Source organism: Medicago sativa, chromosome 7 (assembly GCF_051527215.1).
Source record: "Medicago sativa cultivar Bolivia chromosome 7, Bolivia_mono, whole genome shotgun sequence".
NCBI lineage: Eukaryota > Viridiplantae > Streptophyta > Magnoliopsida > Fabales > Fabaceae > Medicago > Medicago sativa.
This window is the reverse complement of record NC_140755.1, coordinates 77,855,480-77,863,058: the sequence shown is the minus strand read 5'-3', so window position 1 is coordinate 77,863,058 and position 7,579 is coordinate 77,855,480.

Sequence of the window (7,579 nt, the reverse complement as noted above, 5' to 3'; positions counted from 1 at the left end):
ATGGATATGTTGACTGGTTTTGTAGCTAGAGAACCAGAATCTTGTAATAATTCAAGAGTGTACATCCTTTGATTAACAACTATATCATGAGGTGATCTTGCAATATCCGATACTAAGAAATACCTAAGCCTACAAAGATCCTTGCTCTTAAATTTTTTATCAAAAAAAGGTTAATTGTCTGAATTTCAAGAGGAGAATTACCAACTAAAACAATATCATCAACATACACTAGTAATGCAATAAAGGCAGTGTCAATGGACTTGATGTATAATGAATTATCAGACTGAGACTGTACATAAATCAAAAAAATAAGAGCATAAGGAAACTTAATATACCATTTTCAAAGACGATGCTCAACCTGCCTTTAATGATCCAAAGATTAGTTAGAGACATTGAAAACTGCAATTTGAAGCCTCTTCATAAAGGGTCTCAGCTAAAGGTGATTGTCCACATAGGTTGGAAGTGACTGCGAGAAGAATGGATCAAACTTAATAGTGATGGTGCTTGCAAAGATCTGGGTTGGATTGTCAGGTGTGGTGGCCTTTTTTGTGATTCAAACGGAAAATGGATCAATGGTTATGCTAAGAAGATAAGAGTTTGTGATGCTTTACATGTTGAGATATGGGGGATTGTACTTGGCCTTGGAAAAGGCTTGGAGGGAACATTTTTCTCACCTTATAGTGGAACGCAGCTCGAAGAATCTAGTTTACATGACCTCCGACAATTTTAAGTTCAATGGAAATATTCCTATTTTAGTTCACCGTATCCGACAATTGTTGAAGATGAGGAGGGTGTGAAAATCAACCATACTTGACGTGAAAGAAACATGAGTGTTGAATAACTTGTTAACTTAGCATTTCTATGGATAACTTTGATTTGTTTGCTTTGAAGACCCCTCCCAGGGAGCTTCAAAAGCTTATTTTTTAGGCTTAATTGCTATTTTCATCCCTTAACTATTTAATTAGTATCGCTTTGGTCCCTTAATTAAAATTTGTTCCGTTTTGGTATTTTAAGTTTATCTCTGTTACACATTTTGGTCCTTTCCGTTAGTCTTAATTAAAAAACGTTAGGGTTTAATAAAACCGTTAGGGTTTAATAAAAAATGTTAAATGATGTACACGTGTTATGAAATTGGTTCTGGAAATTTTAATTATATTTTATTCACATCTTCGTTAAAATCTTCATCAAAAAACTGGTAAAAAAAAACAGCCTATTGTTTTCTTCTTAAATCACTACACCATAACCATCATCTTCATCCTTTCATCACTACTATTAAGAACAACACCTAATATCATCATACCCATAAATATTCTAACAACAACACATAACATTGAGTTCAAATTCTGCAGAAATCTTCATAAATCCAAACCTTCATGATAGGAACATTGAGTGTTGTTTCCCTCGATGAAATCCATCAACAAACAACAATTGATTAAATCCATAAGAAAATCCTCAAACCCAAATGAAATTGATTGAATCCATGAATCAACAACAACAACAATTGAATCCATGAATCAAGAGAATGTCGTGTTGAAATCACTTACTCCTTGCAAGCTCTTCCTCTCTTTACTCCTTTCTTCGTTTTCCAATATAAATACCCCTTTTTGATTTTGTGAGATTTCTGGTAGTTAAGGTTGCAATCTGTCGCGTTTGAACACTTGGGTTTAGGTTGTAGAATAGGTAGTTGTGTTGAGATACGGTCTTGTGCAGGCATGTTGGTTTTTTTAACATCTCAAAAACCATTTTTGTTGAATTTAAATTTTTTGATTCCTTAGTGTTTTCTTGTTTCTCTCCTGTAGATATGTTTTCTTGTTTCTCTCCCTGGCCCATTCTTCTTTCTCTCTTGTAGTGTTAAATTTTTTATTTTTTAATTTCTGGGTTTAGGTGATGAAGGTGTGATGAAGATGATGAAGAAAATGATGAAGAGGAGAAAGGAAGAAGATGAAGAAATGAGAAAAAAAATTAGTTGGTGATGTTTCCCTCTAAGATAAAATAAGCTTTCACGATCCAACGGCCCTCTTTTGAGAAAAAAGATCAAATGGTTATAATTAATTTTTTTTTAATAAGGTTTACGGTGGACCACCTAAATTTTGGCCCACTTAAGACATTTTGGGTTAATCCATTGACGGAAGGGACCAAATTGTGTAAAGAAAATTAACTTAAAATACCAAAACGGACTTTTTTTTAGTTATGGGACCAAACCGATACCAAAAAATTTAGATAAGGGACTAAAATAACAATTAAGCCTATTTTTTATAATATTTTTGGGGCATGCATGCATAGGAATGTTTGTTTAGTTTTGTTCTTTTTTTCTTGGGCTTTGCCCTCTTTTATACTAGAAAAAAATAAATATATTACAACATAATTGGTTTCTTTTTAAGGGAAACATAATTGGGTTTTAACTCCTGAATTAAAATTGCATCAAATTAAGCCAACAATAGCATATCCATTCATCTCTTGCCTACATTAGTGGAGGTCATATCTTAAAGAAAGATATTTGTGTACTAAATGTTGATGTATACTGATAGTCAGATACTAGTACGCATAACGTAATTGTCTGATCCTCTATTTTTCTTCATTAGTTGTGTATTTGAATTTCATTGTTAATGTAACCAAACACATTTTGACTTTTTAAACATTTATTGGGATGTTTTCTTGTGAATTAAACAATTTAGTTGTGAATTGAATAATTTAATTGTCCGATACTCCATATATCCTCATTGCTAGTGAAATTTGTTATTTTCTTACATATTTTGTGTATTTAAGTTTTTTTTGTTGTTGTAACCATACACTTTTTTTTTTTTTTACTTTTAAACTTCTATGGTGATGTAATTTGTCGTGAATTGAAAAATTTAATTGTTTTATGTTATATTATACATAAAAACTCTTTTTTTTTTTTTTTAAGTGCACGTACCTAATTGATTTTTTAATCATCTTATCTGGTACCCATACTCATACCATGTACTATACCCATAGTGGATACATATGTGTTGAAATTTACCCTCTAAGTTCCCATGGCTCCACTTCAGTATAATGATCTTAGTCAAATGATTTTTGATGTTTTTGGCAAATTAAAACAATGACTCCTTAATAAGAGATGTTAAAGAGATCAAAAAACGACAAGATTCAAATTTAGTTTGAATACTTTTACCTCAAATTATTTCATATGATTAATATTCTTCCATTTTTTTTTACAATTTTTTTCAAGAAAATTATTATCATTATCATTATTATTTTTTTTTGACAAGAAAAAAAAAATAATAATAATGATAATGATAATAATTTTCTTTATCATTATCATAATCATTATCATTATTATTATTATTGAATATTTTTATATTTGTTTTTTTCTTTAACATATTATGATGTTGATATTTAAAAATGTTGACAGATAGATAAAAACTTAGGATTCAGTATTATCCCTCCAATTTTTGAAGAAAAGAAGCTCTGGTAATTTTAATTTCAATCGCGAGATAAATAAAATCTATCAACTATTTAAATTAGAGATCAAATTTAAATACTTTTAATTAAAAAAAATGAAAATTTACTAAAAAACTGAGAATTTACTTTTAACTTAGAAATTTATTTGCTACGAATATTAAGAAAAGATAATATAAAAATACAATTAACATATCATTTAGTTTAGATTAAAAATCAATTTTAAATATTAGATAAATCACACACAATTTATTCTCCTTCATTCTCATAATTTAAATATGAGTGTTAGAGTTGTGCATTTCAATCACAATGAACATCACAAACTATATGCATGACACCACTAATATATCTTGCAAAAGAATATATTCTCCTCACATTCATGTATTTAATATGACTTTTGGAAATCATGCATGTGATGTGAGAATGAATATTATATGTTAGAAATACAATGTGATGGTAAATTTTAAACCCATATTATATTATGTATTATGCATCTATTATCTACTAAATTCTAAACCCATTTATTTTTCCTTTTGCCTAAAATAAATAAATAAATCTACTAAGTAACTTTTTTTTTAAGATAATCACATATTTATCTTGTACCACTTCATTATTTTATGGGACAAGTTAAAAATTAGATCACTAATCACTTTGAACCGGGACGAGGAACATCATCAACATTGATTATTTGTTTAGTTTCTCATTTATTTTCCTCTAACATTTTGTATTTTCCTCATTTTTTTTTCTTTCTATGCATAAAAATAATAGACTTGGAAGAACACACAGGTACCTTGTTAGTATTAAAACAAAAGTTTTTTTTTTTTGAAGGGAAAAGTTGTTGCTCTTTTAATCATTAACATAAATATCACTACCAAAAAAAAACATACACTACCAAAAAAAATCATTAACATAAATATTATAAACGGAGAGAGTAATATTATAAAATATTTAATTCTCCTACAAAAATAGAATTAAGTTTAGAATTAAGTTAAGTTTAGTTCTACAAAAATAGAATTCGTTTTTCCCTTTCAATAAGGAGTTTTTGTGTTTATCGGAGACAATGAGTTGCATAGTTGAGAATTGTCGTGGGTTTGGTAATCTACGAACGATTAGTGCGTTCAAAAAGCTCTTACGAGATAAAAATCACACATGTGTATTTCTCTCAGAGACTAAGAAAAAAGATTTTGAGATGAACAAGTTTCGGAATGTTCAAGGTTTATCTGGTGTTGTTGCTGTTAGTTGTTTAGGAGAAGGAAGTAGATGTGTCGGCGGTCTTGCAATGTTTTGGAAGGAAGGAGTTGAAGTGGAGGTATTATCTCTTTCCTCTAACCATATTGATGTGTTAATTGCTATTGAGAATGGAGATGAAAAATGGAGGCTTACTGGAGTATATGGTTTTCCGGAGTCTCAGATGAAGCATAAAACTTGTGAGTTAATTGACATTTATCATTGGTGGAAAGTACTGATAAGTGGCTTCTCATGGGGGATTTTAATCTAATTCTTTCACAGGATGAGAAGGAAGGTGGGAATTTCGGAAGCTCTCATATGATTTCGATGTTTCGGGACACTCTCCAAATCACAATCTCTCTGACTTAGGTTTTGAGGGTGATAAATTTACTTGGCATAATAGACAAGATGGTGTGTCTAATATCAAGGCACGCCTTGATAGGATGGTAGCGACGCCAGCCTGGTCCTCATTCTATCCTTCTTCGTTTTCTGTTTCACGTTTTTGATGAATCGAGTGAACTGACATTTTAAAGGAATCGCAGTCGCAAGCTGATTGTTGTTTTGATGATTGCACTTCTGTTGTCGGCGAGCGTCTCGGAAGTGAAGCGTGATTGAAGAAAGTGATGCGTGATTGAATAAACGAAGCTCAAATCAGCACAGTGTCTTGTTTTGCTTTTGAATTTAGGTAGATCTGTGTAATGTAATAAAAATCAAAATCAGCTTTACTTTTAGATTCATTATGTCTTGTTGAATCGTTGTAATGCTGTTTGTTTTTCTGATTTTGTTTGATGGAATAAAACATCTACATTTTGTGTTTTGAATCTTATTATGTTTGTGTCAGAAATTAAATGTTGTTTTAATGTCTGTTTTTGAGTTCTACATAATATGTCTGTTTTTTTATCCAACATATGAAGAAGCTTACACCATCAAGAAGGATAATAGGTGTGGCCTCATCAATTTAATCAGTTATGATAATTAACCTTTGAACATGCAAGCAATTTTGAAGGACATGAGAGAGCGACAATGACTTGCTTCTCATTCAAGCCACTAATTCTATGAGATTCTAACTCATAGTATGAAATTTGCACAAAAGTCGTTCGATTGAATAAATTCCATTTTACGTCTATTAATTCTTTTCCACGATTTACATAAAATTGATAAAAAGAGATCAAATTAATTCAATGGTTCAAATAATAGAATCTTATATAATGTCTTCAAACACTAATTAAACCCGACGTGAATTTACATATTAAAATTGCGTATTAAATAAATTAAAAAATAAAGTTGCATATTAATAAAGGGGCAAAATGGTATTTTCAATTGAGAATGAGAAAAAAACGTTGGTAAAGAGTAGAATTTCAAGTATATATTAGGGCTAAACTTAAATTTGAAATTTCAAAAGTGTGGGAAACGAAACTAACTTCTCTCTATTCTCAATTCTCAATCTCTTTCTCTTCTTCTCACTTGATGCTGCAGAAATGGAGTTTGTCCTTGGCTTTGCATGGGTTCTTCTTTTTGTCATCGCTCTGCTTTTGTTCTGCATCGTGACAGAGTAAATCAATTAACACCAGCTCGATCTGTTTTTTTCGTTTTTTGTTTCATGTTTTTTGTTTCATTTTATAGGAATCGCAATCGCAAGATGATTGTTGTTTTGCTTGTGACGCTTCTCGTGTCGGTGAGCGTCTTCGAAGTGCTACGCGATTGATGAAAGTGCTATGTGATTGAAGAAACCAAACTCAAATCAGCATAGTCTCTTTTTTTGCTTTTGGATATAGATAGATCTGTGTAATGTAATAAAAATCAAAAGCAGATTTACTTTTAATTTTGCGATTGTGATTCATGATGTCTTGTTGAATCAAATCATGTGTAATGTTGTGTTTTGTTTTTCTGATTTTGTTTCATTGAATAAAACTCATCTAGATCTGTTTTTTCATATTTTGTTTGATGTTGTTATTGAAGAATCAAATCAACTAACATGTTATTATTTCATTTTATTGGATTAGCAAGAAAGTGAAGATGATTGCGGTTTTGCTTGTGATACTTCTCGTGAGTGCTCCTAACCCAGTCCCACTGCCCTTTTGCCGACCCACTTCCTCACGGGTGGAGAAATCCTTTTGTGCTCTCATTCTAAATTCACTCTCCTCAATGTATTTATTTATTGGTTTTATTAGCATATGTGATTACTTGTTATTTTTTATGTGCTAAAACCATACATTAACAGCATTGGAATACCTCATATAGTAACTTATATAATTGAATTGTTTTCTTAAAAGGTAGTGGTATTTCTTTGCCGTTATTTGCTTCTAGAGCATATTCTACTACCATTGGCTGAAATTTTTCTGTTCCACTCACGAGTCACAATAGCACTTATTCATGGTTGGCCATGCCTCCAAATAATGGGCCTTTGTGGATGTGTGATTCAATGACATAGACAGCTTTTCGCTCCAAAAAAATCACGAGCATGTTCTATTAACTTGAAAGTAACTCTGTTTTATTGGCGGATGTTTCGAAACCGTCTTTCTATAAAGGATAATTTGTTTCATAGTTGGATTATTTCGGTTGATTCTCAATTATGACGCATTGGCCGTGGAAGTATTGAAAGTGTTGATCATCTTTTTTTTGGACCGGAAAATTTTGGTCGGATATGGTCTCTGATGTCGCATTGGTTAGGCTTTGTTTCAGCCAACTCGGTGTACCTTTCGGATCACTTAATTCAGTTCAGTCATTTAGGTATTTTTTTTCTAAATGTGTTAGAACGTCGTTATATCTGATTTGATTATCTTGTGTTTGAGTGATTTGGAAGGAAATAAATTCTCCCATCTTTGGCTGAAGGAATAATCTATGCATTTTCGTGTCGACAAAGTAAAGTTGCTCGCAAAAAATCCTACTTTTGTCTTTGATTTTTCTTCTTCTT